The sequence below is a fragment of the Nycticebus coucang genome, chromosome 17 (assembly GCF_027406575.1).
Source record: "Nycticebus coucang isolate mNycCou1 chromosome 17, mNycCou1.pri, whole genome shotgun sequence".
Lineage (NCBI taxonomy): Eukaryota > Metazoa > Chordata > Mammalia > Primates > Lorisidae > Nycticebus > Nycticebus coucang.
In genome coordinates this window covers 55,499,546-55,525,397 of record NC_069796.1, presented here as the reverse complement: position 1 = coordinate 55,525,397, position 25,852 = coordinate 55,499,546, and the positions used below count along the sequence as shown (strand labels likewise).

The 25,852-nt window shown below is 42.0% G+C and overlaps 1 protein-coding gene and 1 pseudogene across 3 annotated transcripts in view; one reads left to right on the top strand and one right to left on the bottom strand.

Annotated features, from left to right (window-relative positions):
* The window catches only part of GALNT10 (polypeptide N-acetylgalactosaminyltransferase 10), a 286,117-nt gene that overhangs the window by 227,896 nt on the left and 32,369 nt on the right, over positions 1-25,852 (bottom strand). The window lies entirely within an intron of this gene.
* Positions 382-1,064, top strand: LOC128568823 (mediator of RNA polymerase II transcription subunit 28-like; annotated as a pseudogene). The gene has a single exon (XR_008375234.1). The product of XR_008375234.1 is annotated as a mediator of RNA polymerase II transcription subunit 28-like (transcript).

Below are 25,852 nucleotides of genomic sequence, written 5' to 3'. Positions count from 1 at the left end.
AACAGTGCCTTGCAGAGAGTAAATACTATCAATTTTGTACGGAAGTTGTACAATAGGGGCAGAGAAAAGTATGCTTAGTAATCTCCAGGCCAGTCCTTTTGATATCTGCAGACAGCTCTTGTGGCCCATGAGCCTTCTCTTTACCTGGAGCAAAGTTGCTGGTTGCTGCCACTGTTGCCAGACACTAAGGCCCCGCATGGGAAAAATCACAGCCACTACCATGGGTAGATCTGGTTTCATGGGACCTGATGTCAATGCATTAGGGGGTGGGGACAGGGAAAGACTGTTTAAGAATGTGAAAATAAGGCATACATGCAATGTATTCATTAAATTTTGCTAGATGTAACGCGCAGTAAACTTCTCCCCCATTGTTAACGGACAATGGCAGCTTCACTAGGCGGCATGTTCTCTGGGCAGCCACCGGGTCCTCCACCACCCCAGCCGGGACTCCCAGGCCAGGCTTCACTTCTTCAAGCAGCGCCAGGCGCTCCGAGACCTTCTAACAGTACTTTGGTGGATGAGTTGGAGTCATCTTTCGAGGCTTGTTTTGCTTCTCTGGTGAGTCAGGACTATGTCAATGGCACTGATCAGGAAGAAATTCGAACTGGTGTTGATCAGTGTATCCAGAAATTTCTGGATATTGCGAGACAGACAGAATGTTTTTTTCTACAAAAAAGATTGCAGTTATCTGTCCAGAAACCAGAGCAAGTTATCAAAGAGGATGTCTCTGAGCTAAGGAATGAATTACAGCGGAAAGATGCGCTGGTCCAGAAGCACTTGACGAAGCTGAGGCACTGGCAGCAGGTGTTGGAGGACATCAGTGTGCAGCACAAAAAGCCAGTCGACATCCCTCAGGGGTCCCTGGCCTACCTGGAACAGGCGTCGGCCACTATCCCTGCACCTCTGAAGCCGACCTGAGGGAGGGTATGCCAGAGTGCCAGCGGCCTTGGACAGCTTGCCACACATTTCTCAAGGACATGGGTGGCATTTTAGAAGAACTCTTTGCCAGGGAATGAGTTGATTTTAGTTTTATGCTCCCACCTAAAATTTTACCACTATTTTTATAAGCTGTTTAGGTTTTGGAATACTTTTTGAAATGCTTGTGGCTTGAGTAAAACAAGTGAATATGTCTTTTGCAAAGTTTAGACTGTTAGTATAGTGATATGATTGCTTTTTATGGGTTTGTTTGGGGACTTTTTTGCTTATTTAATTTTTGTGTGACTTTCCATTTCCTTGCATGTGCTTCTAGTTGTCAGTTGACTTTGAGCTGAGGGAAAAGACAATTAAGTAGTCTGAGAATGGAGGATGAGGATTTTGCTTGGGGGTCCTTTATGATAATTACCCCATGATGGTAGGGTCGACAAATAAGTAAATTTGTTGTGTGTCAATATTGAACTACCTCAAGAAGAGGAATGTAGTTACACCATGTTCATCTTGTGCCCAGAACTCTCAGAACAAGGAGATTGTAAATAGTAGGAGGAGGATTAAAACGTCCTGGGTTAGTGAAATGATGGCTGATGCTGATGTTTATTTGGGGTAAGTTGATACTTTGTGCGGTGTTTATTTACTTCTTGATGGGGCGGGATGCCGTGGGTGCAGTGGCGTGCTGAGTTGTGTTACATTCCGGGGTAACAAGGCAGTGTAAGTGACTGGGCAGACTCTTACCTCAGTGCTATAGCAGTCGGAGCATTATAGCTTACTCCAGTTGTCTCTGTTTTGAGTTATTGCTGTGTCATTTTGTTTGCATTTTTGGAAGGGAGATACTTTCCATTAGGGATGATGATCGCTAATGGATTTGATTCCAGGGGACTGGGGTCTCTGAGACCAGGTGGGCTGCAAGGTGGTCCTCCGCTACTTTACTTCCATAAAGAGCTGTGGTGCCTCTGCATTGGGGAGGCTCTGTTCTCTTGCCAGTTTTCATAGGCCACCTCAGATTGTCTGAATTGCTCTTGAGAAAAACAGACTAGCACTGTTCTGTCTCTTGTTGGGTGAGGGTTTCCTAAATTTTATGTATTCTCTTATTAAATTACATCTCTTTACCCAAACAAAGGTGTCACTGTCTTCTGAACAGGTAGCACAGCGCGTCTGTGGCCCAGTGTCCTGGGTCCCTTTATTTTCTCCAGCCTTGAAGGTCCTGCTCACACACATAACATCCAGTCATGTTCCTGGTTTGGGCTGGATGCCACCTGCTCCCTGCAGCCTCCCAGTGCTCTTCCTGCTGTCCCCAGAGCATAGGACTTACCTCTCCATCTGGCCCTTACTTGGTTCTCCCTTGTGGGTTAGTGGCTTGTGTCTGTCTCTGCCCCTTCCTGCACTGTATGCCCGTGAGCATTAGGTATTATTTCCTTCAATATACAGGGACCATATGTTCTTTCTTCTATACATGCTACTTAGTTTTTGTTTGTGTGCATTTGTGGTATCTGGCATACGGACCTAGGATTACCAGCTTGAGACTAAGGAATCCTTAATTGGCATGTATAAGTTAAACAAAGCTTTTTATTTATTTATTTTGAGACAAGGTCTCGCTCTGTTGCCTGGCTGGAATGCAGTGGTATCACTTCTTCACAGCTCCTTGCAGTCTCAGGCTGGGCTCAAGCCTCCTGCCTCAGTCTCCTAAGTAGCTGGGACCACACCCAACCAACCAAAGCTTTTAAAAGCTCACATTAGGCTCAGTGGTTAGGGCATGGGCCACATGCACCGGGGCTGGTGGGTTTGAACCCATCCAGGGCCTACTAAACAACCATAACAACAATAACAAAAAAAATATCCGGGCGTTGTGGCGGGTGCCTGTGGTCCCAGTTGCTCGGGAGGCTGAGGCAAGGGAATTGCTTAAGCCCAAGTGTTTAAGGTTGCTGTGAGCTGTGACGCCACAGCTCTCTACCAAGTGTGACATATGAGACTCTTTCTCAAAAATGGAATAGAATAAAATAACTCACATTATATGACCTCTGCATTGTTAACCTGGCCATCTTGTGGTGAGTAGAAACTCTGACTGATAGCTTTAGATTTTTAAATTTAAAACCTTAAGTAAACTGAGTTAAAGGCATTCTTTCTAAGGAGTTCTTGGTGAAAAGATTGGGAAGTGTTCTATTTGGTGCTTAGTGAAAATATTTTGAATTAATGCTTGTACCAGTTATTGCCATTTTTTTTATTAAACTCAAAATTTTGTCAAGTAAATGTCAAGTTTTTTATTTTGTCTGTTTGTAAACATCTTGCTGGTTGATGAACACAGAAAATCCTCTACAGCTCCTGTCTTCAGGAGAAAATCAGGAGCCATCCTCTGGAGTTTCCCTGTGAGCCTGGGGGATGCCCTCTGTTGAGTCACTGCCTAGAGTCACACCTGGGCTGGGATATGTCTTTGAGGAAAGAACCACCTGTATGTAGTCTTTTTTAAAGCATGAAATAAAAAACAGTACAGGGCGGCACCTGTGGCTCAGTCGGTAGGGTGCCGGCCCCATATGCCGAGGGTGGCGGGTTCAAACCCAGCCCTGGCTGAACTGCAACGAGGAAATAGCCGGGCGTTGTGGCGGGCGCCTGTGGTCCCAGCTACTTGGGAGGCTGAGGCAGGAGAATCGCTTTAGCCCGGGAGTTGGAGGTTGCTGTGAGCTGTGTGATGCCATGGCACTCTACCTAGGGCCATAGGGTGAAACTCTGTCTCTACAAAATAAAAATAAATAAATAAATAAAAAACAGTACAACAGTGAAAAAAAAAAAATTTTGCTAGATGCAATCCCAACTCAACTTTCCCACTGCAAGATCTCAAAAATACCTGTGGCCACTCTCCTATCAAAGAAGACGGGAAGTTAGAGCGGGGAGTGACAGCAGTCTTAACTGCCTATGGTTAAATTACCTCATTTTTGCAAATCTTAAAAGAAAAGAATGACCACGAAACATATTTCCAGTGCCCCTACCAGGGGTTTGGAAGGGAAGGTCTCTGAAGCTTCATGTTAAATGTGACATTGGCCACCACCATAGCTCATGGTGTCTGGGCAGATAATAAGAAGTATAAGAAGCTAGTCATGGTCACAAGTCCTGGTGACTCTGACCCTTGAATGTCTCATATGTGCCCACTGCTGTCCGTCATCCCCTGTCTAGGCTTTGCAGCCTCGCAGATGGCTCCTCTGTTGGCACCCCATCCCCTCCAGGTCAGTCTCCACAGAGCAGCTGCGGAAAATACAGACTCCTTATCATGGACCAAGACTTTCCTCCAAGACCCTCTATCCCCACTGCTCAGCCCTTCAAGGCCAAGCCGCAACCAGACAAACCGCACCTCTCCAGAATGCTGTCTGGATTCCTCCCCTCATCCCACACTTCAACCGGCTAACTCAACGTCATTTCTCCCAAGAGGCCTAGCCCCTCCAAAACAAAGCCAAACCAAACCCGGGGTCTGGTTCCTACAGCACTCTTGACTGACACCTGCTTGCACTCAGTCAAGAGCACTTCTGTTACCTTCTTATCATTACAGTACTTGTTAAGAGCCTATCACAAGGGGAGGGCCCTGTCTACTCTATATCCCCAGGGCCTAGCACAGTATCAAAAGCCTGGAGCTGCTCAACAACCACATGTGTGGAATGACTAAGTGTCTCAGAATGCCAAGGGCAGAGACCTGGGCGGCTGAAGATCCACATCTCATCCAGCACCACCACTAACTGTTGTGCAACCCAGGACAGGCCTTCAGTCCTTGGTGCCTCCCACTGCCTTCAGGGACCAGACTTTGTGCTCCTAACATGGTGCTGCCTGCAGAAGCCCCCTTCTCCTTGCAGAGACAATGCAACAAGACCATCTTGTTTTTGCTGAGTTTCCTACACACAGAAATCTTGCAGGAGCAGCCTGACTTCGGAGCCCTTCATTTATTATTCATTTATTTCCTTGTAATACCATTTCTGCTGCACTTGAAGGACAAGCCCTGGAAGAGGCTTCCTATCTGCAAGTTAACACTGATTCAACCCAACCACAGATAATCTTATCTGAGAGTATCCAATTACTGACAGCCAAACAAGCTCAGGATGCAAAGAACCAGCCTGAAGTCAAGACATTCTCTTTCCCATTAACAATGCTCTTTACATATTCCAAGCATTTTTATATTCACCATTTCCCTAATAAAACTTGTTTTCTTTTTTTTTTTTTTAATTTTTTTATTAAATCATAAGTGTATACAATGATATGATTATGGGGCATCATACACTCACTTCATAAACCATTTGACACATTTTTATCCCAGTGGTTAACATAGCCTTTCCGGCGTTATCTCAGTTACTGTGCCAAAACATTTATATTCTACATTTACCAAGTTTCGCAAATACCCCTGTAATATGCACCACAGGTGTGATCCCACCGATTCCCCTCCCTCTACCCACCCCCCCCTTTCCCACTTCCCCCTATTGTTAAGTTGTAGCTGGGTTATAGCTTTCATGTGAGAGTCCCAAATTAGTTTCATAGTAGGGCTGTGTACATTGGGTATTTTTTCTTCCATTCTTGGGATACTTTACTAAGAAGAATATGTTCCAGCTCCATCCATGTAAACATGAAAGAGGTAAAGTCTCCATCTTTCTTTAAGGCTGCATAGTATTCCATGGTATACATATACCACAATTTATTAATCCATTCGTGGATCGATGGGCACTTCGGCTTTTTCCATGACTTAGCAATTATGAATTGGGCTGCAATAAACATTCTGGTACAAATATCTTTGTTATGTTGTGATTTTTGGTCTTCTGGGTATATGCCCAGCAGAGGAATTACAGGATTGAATGGCAGATCTATTTTTAGATCTCTGAGTGTTCTCCATATATCCCTCCAAAAGGAATGTATTAATTTGCATTCCCACCAGCAGTGCAGAAGTGTTCCCTTTTCTCCGCATCCACGCCAACATCTCTGGTCTTGAGATTTTGTGATATAGGCTAGTCTCATTGGAGTTAGATGATATCTCAAAGTAGTTTTGATTTGCATTTCTCTGATGATTAAAGATGATGAGCATTTTTTCATATGTCTGAAGGCCGTGCGCCTGTCTTCTTCAGAGAAGTTTCTCTTCAAATCCCTTGCCCAGCCTGCGATGGGATCCCTTGTTTTTTTCTTGCTGATGCGTTTGAGTTCTCTGTGGATTCTGGTTATTAAACCTTTGTCAGAGTTATACCCTGCAAATATCTTCTCCCATTCTGAGGGCTGTCTGCTTGCTCTGCTTACTGTGTTCTTAGCTGTGCAGAAGCTTTTTAGTTTGATCAAGTCCCAGTAGTGTATTTTTGAAGCTGCTTCAATTGCCCGGGGGGTTCTCCTCATGAAATACTCACCCAGACCAATTTCTTCAAGGGTTTTCCCTGCATTCTCCTCTAGTATTTTTATAGTTTCATGTCTTAAGTTTAAATCTTTAATCCAATGAGAGTCTATCTTAGTTAATGGTGAAAGGTGTGGGTCCAATTTCAGTCTTCTGCAGGTTGCCAGCCAGTTCACCCAGCACCATTTGTTAAATAGGGAATCTTTTCCCCACTGAATGTTTTTAATTGGCTTGTCAAAAATCAAATAGCGGTAAGTAGCTGGATTCATCTCTTGGTTCTCTATTCTATTCCAGATATCTACTTCTCTGTTTTTGTGCCAATACCATGCTGTTTTGATCACTATCGATTTGTAGTAAAGTCTGAGGTCTGGTAGTGTGATTCCTCCTGTTTTGTTTTTATTTCTGAGTAATGTCTTGGCTATTCGAGGTTTTTTCTGATTCCATATAAAACGAAGTAATGTTTTTTCAAGATCTTTAAAATATGACAGTGGAGCTTTAATAGGGAGTGCGTTGAAATTATATATTGCTTTGGGTAGTATGGACATTTTGATAATGTTGATTCTTCCTAGCCATGAGCATGGTATGTTTTTCCATTTGTTAACATTTTCGGCTATTTCTTTTCTTAGAGTTTCATAGTTCTCTTTATAGAGATCTTTCACGTCTTTTGTTAGGTAAATTCCCAAATATTTCATCTTCTTTGGCACTACTGTGAATGGGATAGAGTCCTTAACTGCTTTTTCAATTTGACTGTTGTTGGTGTATATAAAGGCTACCGATTTATGAATGTTGATTTTGTAACCTGAGACGCTGCTGTATTCCTTGATCACTTCTAGGAGTTTTGTAGTAGAGTCCCTAGTGTTTTCCAGATACACAATCATATCATCTGCGAAGAGCGAGAGTTTGATCTCTTCTGACCCTATATGGATACCCTTGATCGCCTTTTCTTCCCTAATTGCGGTGGCTAAAACTTCCATTACAATGTTGAAAAGCAATGGAGACAATGGGCAGCCTTGTCTGGTTCCTGATCTGAGTGGAAATGATTCCAATTTAACTCCATTCAATATGATATTGGCTGTGGGTTTGCTGTAGATAGCCTCTATCAGTTTAAGAAAAGTCCCTTCTAGACCAATTTTCTTGAGTGTTCTGATCATGAAGGGATGCTGGATATTATCAAAAGCTTTTTCTGCATCAATTGAGAGAATCATATGGTCTTTGTTTTTTAATTTGTTTATGTGCTGAATTACATTTATAGATTTACGTATATTGAACCAGCCTTGAGACCCTGGGATAAAACCAACTTGGTCATGATATATAATTTGTTTGATGTGTTGCTGGATTCTGTTTGTTAGGATCTTGTTGAATATTTTTGCATCTATATTCATTAGTGATATTGGTCTATAATTTTCTTTTCTTGTTGGGTCTTTTCCTGGTTTGGGGATCAGGGTGATATTTGCTTCATAGAACGTGTTGGGTAGTCTTCCTTCTTTTTCTACATTTTGGAACAGGTTGAGTAATATAGGTACTAATTCCTCTTTAAAGGTTTGGTAGAATTCTGACGTGAAACCATCTGGTCCCGGGCTTTTCTTTTTAGGGAGGTTTTGTATAGTTGATGCTATTTCTGAACTTGATATGGGTCTGTTCAACATTTCCACTTGATTCTGGTTAAGTCTTGGAAGGTGGCGTGCTTCCAAGTATCGGTCTATTTCCTTCAGATTTTCATATTTCTGAGAATAAAGTTTCTTGTAATATTCATTAAGGATTTTTTGGATTTCTGATGAGTCTGTGGTTATTTTGTCTTTGTTGTTTCTGATTGATGATATTAGAGATTTTACTCTTTTTTTCCTGATTAGGTTGGCCAGAGGTTTATCTATTTTATTGACCTTTTCAAAAAACCAGCTTTTTGATTTATTGATCTGTTGTATTATTCTTTTGTTTTCAATTTCATTTAATTCTGCTCTAATTTTGGTTATTTCTTTTCTTCTACTGGGTTTGGGGTTGGAATGTTCTTCCTTTTCCAGTTGCGTGAGATGTCCCATTAAGTTGTTAACTTCCTCTCTTTCCGTTCTCTTGAGGAAGGCTTGCAGTGCTATAAATTTCCCTCTTAGAACTGCCTTTGCAGTGTCCCAGAGGTTCTGATAGCTTGTGTCTTCATTGTCATTTTGTTCCAAAAAATTGGTGATTTCTTTCTTAATCTCATCTCTGACCCAGCTATCATTCAGCATAAGGTTATTTAACTTCCATGTTTTTGTATGGGTATGCAGATTCCTGTTGTTACTCAATTCAAGTTTTATTCCATGATGGTCCGAGAAGATGCATGGAATAATTTCTATTCCTTTAAATTTACTGAGGTTAGACTTGTGACCTAAAATGTGATCAATTTTGGAGTAAGTTCCGTGGGCTGATGAGAAGTATGTGTATTCAGTTTTGTTGGGATGAAATGTTCTGTAGATGTCTGCTAAATCTAAATATTGGATGGTTAGGTTTAAATCTAAGATTTCTTTGCTCAGCTTCTTTCTGGAGGATCGATCCAACACTGCCAAGGGAGTGTTGAAATCTCCAACGATTATGGAGCTGGAGGAAATCAAGTTACTCATGTCTGTTAGAGTTTCTCTTATAAATTGAGGTGCATTCTGGTTGGGTGCATAGATATTAATAATTGAGATCTCGTCATATTGAGTATTACCCTTAACAAATATGAAGTGACCATTCTTGTCCTTCCTTACTTTTGATGGTTTAAAGCCTACTGTATCTGCAAATAAAATTGCAACACCTGCTTTTTTCTGATTACCATTTGCCTGAAATATGGATGACCATCCTTTCACCCTGAGTCTGTATTTGTCTTTTAAGTTGAGATGTGACTCTTGTATGCAACAAATATCTGGCTTGAGTTTTTGTATCCAGTCAGCTAACCTATGCCTCTTTAGAGGACAGTTTAAGCCATTCACATTGATGGAGAGTATTGATAAGTCTGGTGGAATTTTGGGTATCGAGTTTTTCAAAGGTCCAGTGGACATTTTTAATCCTTTCGCCAGTGTGGAAGTTGGAGTTTGATCCGAAGTTTCTGAGTGAGTTTACTTTTGTGGTATAGGATTGGGTTGGTCATTGTGGAGGATAGGTCTGAGAACATCCTGAAGAGCTGGTTTACTTATGGCAAATTTTTTCAACATATGAATGTCATTGAAGTATTTAATTTCTCCATCATAGATGAAACTCAGTTTAGCTGGATACAAGATCCTGGGTTGAAAGTTTTTTTGCTTTAGGAGATTAAAAGTTGATGACCAGCCTCTTCTTGCTTGAAAAGTTTCAGCAGAGAGATCTGCAGTTATTCTAATATTCTTACCTTTGTACGTTATAGTTTTCTTTCGCCGGGCTGCTTTGAGAATCTTCTCTTTCATGTTAACTTTAGTGAAGCTAATTATGATATGTCTGGGAGATGGCTTTTTGGGGTTGAATCGTGCTGGGGTTCTGAAGCTGTCTGCTATCTGAATTTCAGATTCTCTAGGCATGTCTGGAAAATTTTCTTTCATAATTTCATGTAGAAGGGCCTCTGTGCCCTTGGCTGCCACGTCATCAGTCTCCGAAATTCCTATAACCCTTATGTTATTTTTTTTCGAATTATCTGAGAGCTCTCTGAGTGAGTGATCCGTTTTTGCTCTCCATTTCTCTTCCTCTTTGAGAGATTGGGAGCGTTCGAAGACTTTATCTTCAATGTCAGAAATCCTTTCTTCTGCTTGCTCCATTCTGTTACTGAGGGATTCTACTGTATTTTTCATATCTTTGAGGGCTGTAAGTTCTTGTTTCAGTGTGTCTAAGTCTTTGGTGGTTTTGTCTTTAAATTCGTTAAATTCTTGAGACAGTTTTTGAATTTCTCCTCGAATTCCTAATTCCATTTTATTAATCTTGTCTGCAAACCAAATTCTGAATTCGACTTCTGACATCTCAGCCAGTTGTTTATGAATGGGATCTTCAATCACATCTGCCGTATCTTTTCTTGGGGGGGTTGATCTATTCTGGTTATTCATGTTACCAGAGTTTTTCCGCTGATTCCGCCCCATGGTTTACTCCCTTTGGTTTTTCCCCTGGGGTTTTATCGAGGGCCCGTACAGTGTTGTGGCCTGAGAAACTGGGGCCCTGTCTGGTGTGGTGGAGCAAAGTGGTTCTGTCTTGTTTTCAGCTGGTTTCTGTTCGATCCTATTGCAACTTCTACTCTGGCTTGAAGTCTCAGCTGTGTGGAAAAATCAGCAATTAAGTCACCCCGCCTGCCCACCTCTGGCCCCAGTTGGAAAAGGAGAATCAAACCTTCCTACAATCGCACACCCAGGGCACCACCTGAAAAGTCCTCAGTCTATTAGCCCAGTTCAAAAGGTCCGAATCAACTGTCTCAATCGGCACTTGTCTCAGGTGGAAGGGTTCAAGAGGTCGCTGGGAACTGGATCACAGGGGCCTGGTGACTCCTCTGAGACAGCTCACCCCAGTGCAGCGTGGAGTCAGGAGGAGCCACCCCGCAAACAGAGCAGTCTGGGAAGGTTGACGTCTCCTTCCCCACTTTGCCCCTCTGTCGGACCCAGTCACTGGTATCTCTGCAGATGGCTAACCCAGTTGCCTGCAGTGAACAGACACTCCAGGGGTTTGCACCTGCCTGAATCGCGAGGAAGTCTGCCAGGCCCCCGCAGACTGCTGCTATCTAGCAGGAGGAGATGGGGCCTGACATCTTTGAGTGTTTGATGCAGGTGATGGGAAGGAGGTGTTCACTCAGGCTTAGCCCCGTCCCTGATGGATGCTGCTAACAGAACAGAACAGAACAGACAACTTTGTGAGGTTCTGTCTCTGTTCCTGTCGTCGCCTACAGGAGACGGGCTGTTTTGAGTTCAAACGTCTTTGCTGCTGGAGAATTGCGTCTGAACACCTCTCTGGGTCGGCCCGCCCTGGAGGCTTCCGGGTTTGTGAGCCGTGTCACCGGTGGCCTCCTCTGGTTGCCCAGGGAGACGGGGGTGTGGCCTCAGAATATCCAGAAGTGAGCGTTCTGCCGTTAAAGAAAAAACGGCTGTTGATCTACCTCCAGGGAACTGCTGCTCTGGTGTGGGCACTCAGGCGACCCTTTTCTCCTCTGTCCCGCGCCCCAGAGTCAGCACTGAGCGGCCGCAGTTTGTGCTGGGTCCACACCCCTTAAGAGATCCCCCAAGAATCAGAACTCTTGGGGGATGGGCCCCCAGACCCGGATTGGGAGTGGGGCGGGGGGAAGCTAGAGTTTCATTCAGTTTCACGCAATACTACGGTCAGGGGAGGGCTCCTGCACTGCACCGCAGGGAAGTGCCGCCAAGGCTTGATTTCCCCTCAGCAGAGTGCCCTCTCCTCGCTCACGTATCCCAGAGTCAGCGCTGACCTGACGCAGCTCAGGCACTGTGCACTCCCCTCGAGAAATCACCCAAGGAGCCGAACTCCTGGGGGATAGGCCCTCAGACCCCGAGTGAGAGTAGGGGTTCTCAGCTCTCAGCGGGGAGGCCAGAGTCTGATTCAGTCCTGGGCCCCGTATGCCCGGGGAGGGTTGCTGTACTGCACCGCAGGGAAGTGCCGCCAAGGCTTGATTTCCCCTCAGCAGAGTGCCCTCTCCTCGCTCACGTATCCCAGAGTCAGCGCTGACCTGACGCAGCTCAGGCACTGTGCACTCCCCTCGAGAAATCACCCAAGGAGCCGAACTCCGGAGGGATAGGCCCTCAGACCCCGAGTGAGAGTAGGGGCTCTCAGCTCTCAGCGGGGAGGCCAGAGTCTTATTCAGTCTTGTGCCCGGGGAGGGCTCCTGCACTGCACTGCAGGGAAGTGCCGCCAAGGCTTGATTTCCCCTCAGCGGAGTGCCCTCTCCTCGCTCACGTGTCCCAGAGTCAGCGCTGACCTGACGCAGCTCAGGCACTGTGCACTCCCCTCGAGAAATCACCCAAGGAGCCGAACTCCTGGGGGATAGGCCCTCAGACCCCGAGTGAGAGTAGGGGTTCTCAGCTCTCAGCGGGGAGGCCAGAGTCTGATTCAGTCTTGGGTCCCCTATGCCCGGGGAGGGTTGGTGCACTGCACCGCAGGGAAGTGCCGCGAGGCGTGACTCCCCCTCAGCCCGGTGCCCTCTCCTCACTCGGCGTGCCTCAGAGTCAATGCTGACCAGTCGCAACTCGGGGACTGTCCACTCCCCTTGAGAAATCACCCAAGGATCCGAAGTCCTGGGGGACAGGCCTCCAGACCTCAGTGGGCGGGAGGGGAGCGCCGGGGATTCAGGGTTGCCGGCAAAGGATTCCCAAAGTTTTATTCAGCCCTATGTCGGGCAGGAGAACGCCACGGCACCCCAGTAGGGGAGGTAGGTCCAGTTTTTAGAAGGTTTCTCCCGTGGAGTGTAGTGGGAGGGGCTTTAATTTCTGCCCGCTTGTTCAATTGTGGGGCTACAGAGCCGGTCTCATGGGGGAGGGGGACTCCCGTCCGCTTGGTGGTGGATTTTGTACCTTTTGTTTGCGTCCTTGTGATCACAACTTGCCTCAGCGGTGTTGATGTGCGTTCTTCAGCCTTCTCTCTTGGTGAGGCTCAAGTCCACCAGGATACTTACTAAATTCCTGTCCCTTAACTCTCCTTCTGGACGGGAGCCTTTGTTGAAAGCTGGCTTCAGTCCGCCATCTTGTCTCCCCTCCCGAAATAATAAAACTTGTTTTCATAATAATCCTCTGAAGAATGGACCTTGAAGACTATTATCACCATTTTACAGATAAGGAAACTGAGGGTCAGAATGGCTGAGTAGCTCGTCCAAAGTCAGAGAGCTCATAAGTGATAAAACTGGTGTGAACCTGGGGCAACGGAGTCCACAGACCATACTGTATAACTACTCTATGGTATTCTCACTTCTACATTCTAAAGATGTTTTTAAGAATGATTTTAATATCCAGAACCTATCTATTAATTAATTTTGTTCCCTAAGACAAATGAATTTGAAAAGCGTGAGAAGAAGTTAAAGGTACTGTTATATGTCACTGAGCTGCGGCCACATTGCACCCTTTCTAGTCTTTAAGCAAGCCAGCTCCTTGCAGCTTATGGTCCCTCTATGCTAATCCTGCTACTTTGACACTCTTCTCTAGCTTCTTTCCAGGCTTTAGGTCACAACCTGATCCTTATACATTCAGAGAAATCCCCTGTAAGCCCCTTCCCGAATCTCTTACACAAGCCTGTTTATTTCCTTCAGAGCATCTGTCATCAATACCTTATTTATTTGTTTGCTTCTATTTCGTCACTGGAATACAAGCTTCCTGATGGCTAGTTATAGTTTTCTCACACTAAACAGAACTATACCTGGCACATAGCAGGCATCACCAGTAAGTGATAAAATAAGTAAATAAAAGTTATTTGCATTTGGTCATTGTCAAAGCTCATTGCACTTCATTTATAATAACCGAATCACTAAAATAGCCAAGTAACCTTACAATAACTAAATAAAATGACAAAGAACAGCCTTCTGTTTTTATTATGGATACAAATAAAATAAGAGGCCCAGAGAGTTAAGTGGCTTGACTAGAGCCACACAGCACTGCAAGATAGAGGTGGGTGTTTGTTTTTTTTTTTAAGAGATAGAGTCTCATCTTATCACCCTTGGTAGAGTGCTGTGGCGTCACAGCCCATAGCAACCTCCAATCCTGGGCTTAGGCGATTCTCCTGCCTCAGCCTCCTGAGTAGCTGGGACTACAGGTACCCACCACAACGCCCGGCTATTTTTTGTTGCATTTTGACCAGGGCTGGATTGAAACCCACACCCTTGGTATATGCCCTACCCACTGAGCCACAGGCGCCACCCGACAGAGGTGGGTTTTAACCCATGAGAACTTAAAACAAATTTCCTTTAGTTTCTTCCAAATGCCTTAGATTCTTACATGTCACTCAATAGTAGTTTGCTGAGCTCCTGGCCTATCCTCCCTTGAGGGCAGAGAGCTATCCATGCCTGAAGCATTTCTTTGAGCTGACATACTGCAAAGGAAGATGAATTAACAAGCTCTCTGGGCTGAATCTAATCCATAACCAGATTGTACCCAAGAACCTGTGCAGAAAAGATGATGGGCACAAAAACCTGGGTTTGTAGGATTCTCGCAAAGGCAAGTATGTGAATATCGAAGCACCATTCTGTATTTCAGAGCTGAGAAGGTATACAGAAGAAGAATTATGCCAGCAATAAAGCTCCTACCAAACTTAAGACCTAGCAACCTGTATGAACTTGAGACACTAGATCAAGATGCTACCCCACCATGGCCTCACTGCCCCTAAGAGAGTAGGGTTCACTCTCATTCTAATATGCCCATGGTAAAAATAAAATAAAAAATTAATCCAAGCCCAACTTTACAGATAAGGACAGAAAAGTATCTCTAACTGCCCCCACCCCAAAATCCTATAATCCACCTATCAGAAAAGCCGAGGCTGTTCAATTTCTAAGTCACATAACCTGGCAGTTCTGACTTCCGAAATCAATAAACCTGAAAAGATTTTTTTCAAAAAGAAGTGTTGGGAGGAGACAGTGCTATCAGCTTCATGTTCTGTTCAGTAAGTACATTCAAACCAACCAAGAAGACAAACCACCTACTGTCTGCCATTACCATCATCTCCTAAAATAAAGGACATATGTAATATTATACCAGGTTGGAAATGACTGCTCAGGATCAGTGACACATCTGAGCTTCTTGAAATACTTATCACTCTCTCCCCCCATTTTCCCTTTCGACTGGTGAGAATTTTAACAAGGAGTCTGGGACTAGTGACTGGGAATCACAGCTGTAGCCCACCCCCCTAATCTTGCTTCCAGCAAGCCCTCGGAAGCCGCATGGGCCTGCCTTGCCCTCTCTGAAAACACAGGCACAAAGAATACATCAAATAAGGTTGACTTTCGGTTGTATACTAAATGTTGTGTCTTCTCTTCCTGGGCTTGGACAGACCCCAGGACTAGTCTGGGTTCCAGAAAGAGTAGGAATTGTGACTTGGATTAAGTTCAGAGTCATTTAACTTTGGTTTGCCCCAGAAGCTGCTAGCAAGTAGTGCAGAGAAGTGTACAGGGGGAGAAGATGCAGCAGGCACACGCAGCTCCCCTTTGCCTGTGTGTTCTCAGGGGCTATCTAGGACCCAGGGATCTAGAAGGCCATACAAAAGAGACACACAGGTATGAAAAGCATAGAATTGTGGGCTTGTTACCTGCTGTTTCTGGTCTCACTGTACCTAAAAACAACTTCTAACATCAAAGCCCACTACTCAGCAAGCCAAATGCAGAGCAGATTTGGGGGCTTCAAAGACTTGCTGGACTCTAAAGGGCAGCATCCCCTTATCTGTGCCTTGTGCTGCAGGGCCTAGGAATTTTCTATTTGTATCCACTTAGGACTTCTATGGGAAGGCAAATTCAGTGGTTGTCATCCATGCCCTCCACATTCCCTAACATATAAACTCCTTGGGGACAGTAATCTATTTTATTTTAAATTTAGTATCCCCTCCCAAAATCTGATGTTATTCTGGGCATAGAAAAGCACTTGGTAATTAACTGAACCAAAAAGAGGGCTGAAACAGGTGTCTAGGCATAATCATAGCACAAGGTATCATCTGGGGTTGTTTCTAGAACATAAGAGTTTTGTATATACATTATTACATTATTTAAACCCTGGATAGTGTCTGGCGTGGTGGCTGATTCCTGTAATTCTAGCACTCTGGGAGGCTAGGAGAAGGAGGATCTCAAAGTGGATCTCTTGAACTCAGGAGTTCGAGACCAGACTGAGAAAGAGCAAGACACTGTCTCTACTAAATATAGAAAAACTAGGAGGTTAGATGCCTGTAGTTCCAGCTACTCAGGAGGCTAAGGCAGAAAGATCTCTTGAGCTCAGGAGTTTCAGGCTGCTGTGAGCTAGGCTGATGCCACAGCACTCTACCCAGGGTGACGGATTAGACTCTATCTCAATACATACATACATAACCTGGATAGTTAATCATAGTGAGATTATACCCCAACACAGTCTACTCACAAGACAAGAAATTTATCATTTAAATTTGGAAATTCCAATAATGGAAACATTGCCTTTCCTTCATGAGACTGAGGGTTCCTTGAGGGCAAGATTTGTATTTTACTCAACTTTGCACTTTCCAAGTGTGCCTAGTATGGAAATTAACACACAGTAGGGGCTCCATAGACATCTGCTGAACTAACTATTGAGTTACTACAAATTTCTGCTTCCTCAATTTACCCTGACAGACCCTGTCATTCACTTATTCATTCATTCATTTTGTTTATCAAATGCTCTTTATATGCCGGGCCATAGAGATACTTGGGACAGAGTAAGAAGACTGTCCAATTCCCTGATCCCATGGAACTTACATCCTTATCAGGGGAGATAGGTTTTAAATTCCAATAGTCACATAAAAACCATGTTTTTAAATTCATGGGCAAACTTGTAAGAAAGAAAGAAATAATCGAAACCAAAAAAACAAATGAAAGTAAGAACCCAGAGGTAAACTGGTTTTTGTTCTGAAGGAGTCTACTAATGCAGGTTAACATGAATGTTGACTTGCAGGACATAGAAGACAAAGCCCAGAGTCCACGCAAGGCGGGAGTTTGACAGGTATCTTCTCTGTAACTCTACCCACATGCAGCTAGGACTCCCTATGTCACCTCACCAGAGGACTGGCTCAAATTCTCTTTTGACAATTTGTTACCACACCCAGCTCTTACACAGGCTTTTGGCCCATAATCAAGAGTAGCTGAGAAGTCTGAGAAACTTCATGTTGAAAGTGTAATGTAAAGAGATCTCACTAGGTACGTATGCAGCATTAGCAAATGCCAATCTCTTCTGAAAGAATCCACTTTCACTTAGCCCTCAAAGAACCCCCACAGGAAAGGCTGCAAGCAGTATGAATTCATGGTAAAAACAAATAAATGAACAAACAAAAAAAACAAACATACCCACACAAAATGTATTTAAAAATTAGGCACCAGAAAAACAGTAGAAAAAAATATTAACTTAAAAAGAAATATCAAAAGAACTTTAATATTGAAATTTCTAGGTAGAATGTGCTTAATATCCTTTAATAATTAAATGGCATTGAAAATATATATAAAAAAAAAAAAGAGAGACTGTGAAAAAGACTAAGCAGATCTGAAAAAGATCCAAATACAACTTTTAGGGGCGGCGCCTGTGGCTCAAGGAGTAGGGCGCCGGTCCCATATGCCGGAGGTGGCGGGTTCAAACCTAGCCCCGGCCAAAAAAAAAAAAAAAAATACAAATACAACTTTTAGAACTAAAAAACTACTAAAAGAAAAAAAAAACTTTTTTAAAATCTCAGTGGGCAGGTAAAACAAGAAGCCTAACTAGAGCTCCAATGAGAATTGATTAACTGAAAGAAAGGTCTGAGGTAATCACTTAGAACAGCGGTTCTCAACCTGTGGGTCACGACCCACAGCAACTGTATTAACGGGCCGCAGCATGAGGAAGGTTGAGAACCACTGACTTAGAATGTAGTGCTGGAAGAAAAAAGAAGGAAAACATGAAGGATGTGAGACATGATGATACAGTGTAAGGGTGTCAAAAATACCTCAAGTTCCAGAACAAAAGGAAAGAGAAAATGAAGCAAAGGATATATTTGAAAAGATGATGCCTGAGAAATTTCCTGAACTGACGGAAAGATAAATAATCCAGATTCCGAAAGATAGACTAACCACAATCAGGATAAAAATAAAATGGAATAAAAACACCACTAATCCCAAAACCAAAGACATTAAATAGAAAAGAAAACTACAGACCAATATTCCTCTTGAATACAGATATAAAAACTCTAAATAAAATGTTAGCTAATAAAGCATAATAATGTATAAAAAGATAATAAATAATAATCAGTAGAACTGACCCCAGGAATGCAAGGTTAGTTTAGCATTCAAAATTAATCAATGGGTTGGGTGCAGTGGCTCATGCCTATAACCAGCACTTCATTAGGGTATCTTGAGTTTGAGACTAGCCAAGACGACATACTAAGACTCTGTCTCTACAAACATGTTTTAGAACTGGCCAGATACAATGGTATGTGCCTATAGTCCTAACTACTTGGGAAGTTAAGGTGACAGAATCACGTAAGCCCAGGAGTTTGAGGTTGCAGTAAGCTATGATCATGCCACTGCATTCTAGCCTGGGGGACAAAGCAAGACCCTGTCTCTAAATGACAATCATAGTAATAACAATAACAATCAATGTAATCTACTACATTAACAAACTTAAGAAGAAATATCAAACAATCATCTCAATAAATACAGAAAATTCATTTAGCAAAATCTAATATATGTTCCTAATTAAAACTACCAACAGGCTCCGTGCCCATAGCACAGTGGTTTTGGTGCCAGTCACATATACTGAGGGTGGCGGGTTCCAACCTGGCCCACGCCAACTGAACAAATGCAACAAAAAAATAGCCAGCCGTTGTGGCGGGTGCCTATAGTCCCAGCTACTTGGAAGGCTGAAGCAAGAGAACAGCTTAAGCCTAAGAGTTTGAGGTTGCTGGGAACTGTGATGCCATGGCACTCTACTGAAGGCAACATGGTGAGACTCTGTCTCAAAAAAAAAAAAAAAAAAAAAAAGACTATCAACAAACTAAAAATAGAAAGTTCTGCTTAAAGGGCATCCACAAAAAACCTATAGTTAACAATCATACTTAATGTCATAATTTAAGACTAAATACTTTGCCTCCTAAGATCAGAACCAAGACAAGAATTTCCAGTCTCACCACTTCCATTCAAAATGTACTAGCATTTCTAGCCAGTGTAGTAAGGCATGAATAAGAAATAAAAGGCACATAGATTGGGAAAAAATAAGTAACAGTCTTTTTTCACAAATGACATGAGCATCTATATAGAAAAACTCATGAAATCTATTAAAAAACTACTAGAACTAATAAGTTTAGGAAGATTACAGGAGAAAAGACCAATATTCAAAATGCTCGACAACTATATTTCAATATGTTAGCAAGGAACAATCTAAAGTTGAAATTTATAAAGATTTACAAGAGTATCAAAAATTATCAAATCCTATGAATAAATCTGAAAAATATGTAAGACTGAAAACCAGAAAATATTGCTAGGATAAATTAACAAAAACTAAATCAATAAAGATATATGATGTAGTGAGTCAAAAGACCAAATATTAACTTACAGATTCAATGCAATTCCAATAAAAATCAATTAATTATTAAAAATCCCAGGAAGCTCTTTTTAAAAAATTGACAAACTGATTTTAAAACTCTCATGGAAAAGCAAAAGGCCTAGAATAACAAAGAAAACTTGAAAAAAGAAAAACCAAGTTGGGAAATCAATGCCTGATTTCAAGACATACGATAAAATGACAGTAACAAAAACAGTGTGGTATTGGTATCAAGAAAAACAAATAAATGAAAGGAACAGAATAGAGGCTCCAGATATAGAACTGCACACATATGGGCAACTACTTTTTGACAAAGGCACAAGAGTAATTAGTGGAGAAATGATAGTCTATTCAATCAATGATACTGGAACAACAGAGTATCAATACACAAAAACAAAAAAGAGAAAGAATAAAAAGGCAAGCCATGGGTTGGAAGAAAATACCACAAAGCATCTATCTGATAAAGGACTTGTATCTAGAATATAAAGAATATAAAGAACTCTCAAAATTCAATAATGAGAAAGGGAATGACCCAATTTTTTTTAAATGGGCAAAAGATATGAACATATTTATCACAAGGAAAATATACAGAGGGAAATAGGCACACAGAAAAATGCTCAGCATCATTCGTCATTAGAGAAAGATAGATACCTTAAACCACAATGAAATGCCACAATGAAAAACTACCAGAATAGCTAAAATTAAAAAGATGGATCATACTGAGTTGTAAACTAGTACCACAATGGTAAAATACAGCTAACATATAATCTAGCCATTGTACACCTAGTTATTTACCCAAGAGAAATAAAAGCATATGTCCACATGAAGACTTTACATGAATGCTCACAGTAACTCTGCATCAGTCCCAAATTGGAAACCACCCAAATGCCTATCAGCAGGTCAATGGATAAGCGAACTGTGGTATATCCACACAAAGGATTATTTCTTACCAATATAAAAAGAATAAACTCTTGTTACATGTTATCACATGGATGACTCTCAAAATAATCATGCTCACTGAAGAAAGTCAGATGTTTTTTAAAAGAGTAGATACTGTCTGATTCCATTAATATAAAATTCTAGAAAGTATAAACCAATCTCTAGGAACAGAAAGCAGGCCAATGGTTGCTTGGAAACTGAGGAGGGGGGAGGAGGAACAGGAAAGAGAGGTTACAAATACAAAGGGACTCAGGAAAACTGGGGGGAATGATAGATATGGTCATTTTCTTGAGGTGGTAATATTTTCATGGGTATATACATATGTCAAAACTTAGCAAATTGAACACTTAAAATGTGCAGTTTACTGTAAGTCATATATACACCAGTAAAGCTGGTTTTAAAAATCTACACCATGGTGAAACTGCAGGATACCAAAAACAGAGATAAAAATCCTAAGAGTAGACAGAGAAAAAACACATTTCATTTAAAGCAATAATCATTAGATGACCCCTGATCTCCCAATGGTTATAATGGAATCCAGAAGGCAGTAGAATAATACATTTAATGTACTGAGGGTAAATACTGTCAACTAGAATTGTATACCTAGCAAGACCAGGAGCAAAATATAGATATTATCAAGTAAAAACCATGATTTGCTATCAAGAGCACTTCACTAAAGGAAATTTCAAAGGACATACTTCAGACAGAAGGAAGTCATATATAAAAAATACATGACAATAGAATATAAGTCAGACAAGGTGGGATGAACACAGTCGAGATGTTCATTAAGTTCCTCGTATTGGCTGGAGCAGGGTAAAAATATAAATTAATTTTAGACTCCAGAATGCATGTTAAAATTTCCTGGGTAACTATCCAAAGTGTAGAAACAGAATACTAAACTTTCTTAGTAGAAGTAGTGGGGGTGGGGCTGGGCGTGGAAAGTAAAAGGAAAAAAAAAATCTGAAAGGAAAAGAAAAGAACAACAATATATATATATATATAATCTCCAAAAGATGGCAGAACCAATTCTCCACTAAAATGTGAACTTCTTGTGGGCAGAGCTGTGTTCTGTTGCCCCTGTATCTTTAGTGCCTACCACAGTGTCTGGTATACACACTAGACCATTTTTTTCTTTTTCAAATTTCAGATTACTATGAGGGTATAAATGATTAGGTTATGATGTTTGCATTTGTTAGGTAAGGTCCCTGTTGTAGTTGTGTCCCATCCCGTACCCAAGATATATAAACCCTTAGACATCTTGGGTACAGGATGGGTCACAACTAATCCCCCTCCCTTCTCCCTGTTCCTCCTCTCCTCTTCTCCCTTCCCCGAACTTGAATTAAATTAAGTTTTTCTCTTGTGTGAGAGTGTATTAGTTTATCTACCAGCTTCATATTAGTATTGAGTATTTTGGATACTTGCTTCTCCATTCTTTTTTTTTTTTTTTTAAAGACAGAGCCTAACTTTATCACCCTTGGTAGAGTGCCGTGGTCAGAACTCACAGCAACCTCCAACTCCTGGACTTAGGCGATTCTCTTGCCTCAGCCTCTCGAGTAGCTGGGACTACAGGTGCCTGCCACAATGCCCGGCTATTTTTGTTGTTGTTGCAGTTTGGCTGGGGCTGAGTTCGAACCCGCCACCCTCGGTATATGGAGCCGGCGCACTACCCACTGAGCCATGGGCACTGCCCCAATTGCTTCTCCATTCTTGTGATATTTCACTAAAGAGAATATTCTCTAACTCTATCCAGGTTAACACAAAAGATATAAAATTTCCATGGTATACAAATACCACAGTTTATTAATCCATTCCTGGGTTGATAGGCACTTGGGTTGATTCCACATCTTGGTGATTGTAAGCTGAGATGTGATAAACAATCTAGTGCAGAATGTCCTTACGATAAAATGATTTTTTTTTCTTCTGGATAGATGTCTAGTAATGGGATTGCATAATCAAATGGAAGGTCTATTTTGAGTTTTTCGAGGATCCTCCATACTTGTTTCCAAACAGGCTATATTAGTTTGCAATCCTATTTGTCCCCATTGTCCCCAACAAAGTAATAGTGTTCCCTTTTCTCCACATCTGCACTACATCTGCAGCTTTGGGACTTTGTGACATGGGCTATGCTCACTGAGGTTAGGTGATACCTCATGGTGGTTCTGATTTGCATTTCTCTGATGATTAGGGACAATGAGCATTTTTCATATGTTTGATGGCCATTCATCTGTCTTCTTCAGAGACATTTCTTTTTTTTTTTTTTTCTTGAGACAGAGCCTCAAGCTCTTGCTCTAGGTAGAGTGCCGTGGCATCACAGATCACAGCAACCTCCAACTCCTGGGCTCAAGTGATTCTCCTGCTTCCACCTCCCAAGTTGCTGGGATTACAGGCGCCCGCCACAACGCCCCGCTATTTTTTGGTTGCAGCCATCACTGTTGTTTGGCGGGCCCGGGCTGGATTCGAACCCATCAGCTTGGGTGTATGTGGCTGGTGCCTTAGTTGCTTAAGCCACAGGAGCTGAATCTTCAGAGACGTTTCTGTTTATGTCTCTTGCCCAGTGACAGATGGGACACTCAATAAATATTAAATGACTGTTTACTAAATGAATAAATAAATGTTTGGATGAATAGATGGAAATGAATGAATTTGCTTAGCTAAATAAATAAATAAATGCACAAATAATATTATAGAAAACTTCATTTGGCCAAAAGTTTCTGCCTTTGCCAGGAACCACCTAATTTATCAGAATTAGCCAACAAATTATAGGCTGGACAAATTGAGTTTTTCTTCTCCCTGGCTACTGTCTGGGAGCAATGAAGTATACAAAATACAGATGAACAAGGAAGGAGGAAGCAGCAAGGGACTGGGTCGAATTAGTTCCAGGTTATGGAAAAGCTGATAGAATAAAAATGATGTATGGCAATAGCTTCTACTTCCAAATTATGTATCTATCTCTTTTTGTCCATTTCTATGGCTATGCACTGGTTGGGACCCTCAGTGCCTGCAGTAGGGACTTCTCTCTGTATCTCCTTGACTTTCTTGTTCATGTGGGACATACAACCCTCTATTCACCTTCCTGCTCAAATGTTTTAATAGATCACCACTGCCTTCTGGAATCAAATTCAGATTTCTTAGCCCAACTTTCAAAGCCTTTTGAGAGTAGATTTGAATCCCCCTTTCTCTCACCATTCCCCTGGGAAATGTTAGGCTTTAGTCAGTAGATCCATGACGTTCCTACCTCTGCACGTTGCTTATGCTGTTTTCTCCAACTATCGTTCCCCTTCTGCCATCCTTGTTACTGAAGTTATACACACAGTCTTCAAAGCCCAGCTCAAATGCTAACTCCTCCATGGTGCGTTCTAGCACAGAGCCAAAAATAAATTTTTAGTTCTTCTTGTTCTATAACACTTGTTTAAAACTCTTTTATAGTTCCTTAAAACATCCTGTCTCATGCTATATCTGGGAAGCAATTGAGCCCAAATGTTAAGAATGTGGCCTTTGAAGTCAGACAGGCTTAGGATTGAATCTAGGTCCCCAATATCCTAAATTTATAAACTGGGGACATTATTTAACTTCTCTAAGCCTCAGTTTCTGCATCTGCAAAATGGGGAAAATCCATCTCAGAGGATTATTCTGAGGATGAGATGACATCACGCCATAAAGCATATAGCACTTACAACAAAGAATAGTATCAGAATATGTGCCTTATACCTCTCCCTCCACAGATGTGAGCCCCTGGAGAACAGTGCCCACACATCTGATTATGTTTCCTTCCATCTCTTCTAATACTTAGTATAGTGCCCTACACTGTTTTTCTCAAATTATGCAAAATAATTTCCAAATCAAGAGTTAATATGATAAATATGCTCTCACTCATGTTGGTACCACACTCAGGTTCTACAGGATTCTTAAAGTTTACTATATTTGTTAAATATTCAATGCCTTTCTTATACCTGCATATGCTCCATATTTTAACAAGTGATACTGATACCTTATTAGAAAAACAAAAAGGAAAGCCACAGATTAGGAGAATATACTTGCAAAACAGTCATCAGACAGAAGACTTGTATGCCAAATATATAAAACATTCTTGGGCGGCACCTGTAGCTCAGTGAGTAGGGCGCCGGCCCCATATACTGAGGGTGGCGGATTCAAATCTGACCCCGGTCAAGCTGTAACAAAAAAATAGCTGGGCATTGGCTCGGCGCCTGTGGCTCAAGCGGCTAAGGTGCCAGCCAAAACACCTGAGCTGGTGGGTTTGAATCCAGTCCGGGCCTGCCAAACAATAATAATGGCTGCAACCAAAAAATAGCCAGGCGTTGTGGCAGGCGCCTGTAATCCCAGCTACTTGGGAGGTGGATGAGGGAGAATTGCTTAAGTCCAGGAGTTGGAGATTGCTGTGAGCTGTGATGCCATGGCCCTCTACCCAGAGCGACAGCTTGAGGCTCTGTCTCAAAAAAAAAAAAAAAAAAAAAAAAAAGTCAGGTGTTGTGGCAGGCACCTCTAGTCGCAGCTACTGGACTGGGACTGAGGCAAGAGAATCACCTAAGCCCAAGAGCTGGAGGTTGCTGTGAGCTGTGACACCACGGTACCACGGGCGACAAAATGAGACTCTGTCTCTAAAAAAAAAATTCTTAAAATTCAGTAACGACAACGCAATTAAAAATTGGCAAAAGTTTTCAGCAGAGACTTCACAAAAGACATTAAATGGCTAATAAGCACATAGATGCTCATTATGAAAGCATATACATTTCATGTGAGACACGAAAATTTCACTTCTTCACACCTACCAAAAAGGGTGAAATTAAAGACTATTCTAGCTGTCATTGAAGATGCCGAACAAGAAGTCTTACACACTGATGGCAGGAAAAGCAAAATAATACAACCACTTTGGAAAATAGTTTGGCAGGTTCTTAGAAAGTTAAATGTATACCTGCCAAACCACCCAGCCATTTTACTACTAAATATTTACCGAAGAAAAACAAAAATATGTATCTACAGAAAGACCTGCACACAAATGTTCATAACAGCTTTATTTGTAATAACCAAAAGCTAGAAAAAAATTCAAAAGTCCAATAGGTACATGTAGAAAAAAGTTATAGTATATCTATATCATAGAATGCTACACAGCAATAAATAAATAAGAACACAGCTGATTCATATATATATAAGAATATGGATGAATCTCAAGAATTATCATCTTGAGTTAAAAAAAAAAAAAGCCAGGCAAACAGGAACACAGGAATACAATTTATATGATTCCTTCAACATAAATTTGAGAAAATGCCAATTCATCCAAAGACACAGAAAGCAGGTCAGATACAGGGATCTCCCGTTCAGGGCTAGACAGGGACACTGAACCGCACCTCCCACGATGCCATTTTCTAGGCCTGGGTAAGCTCAGAAATCAGTCTCATCATACACCTCTATCTCTAGGTACAAACAGATCCTTTCCAGGCTGAATTCTCTGGGCTCCAGC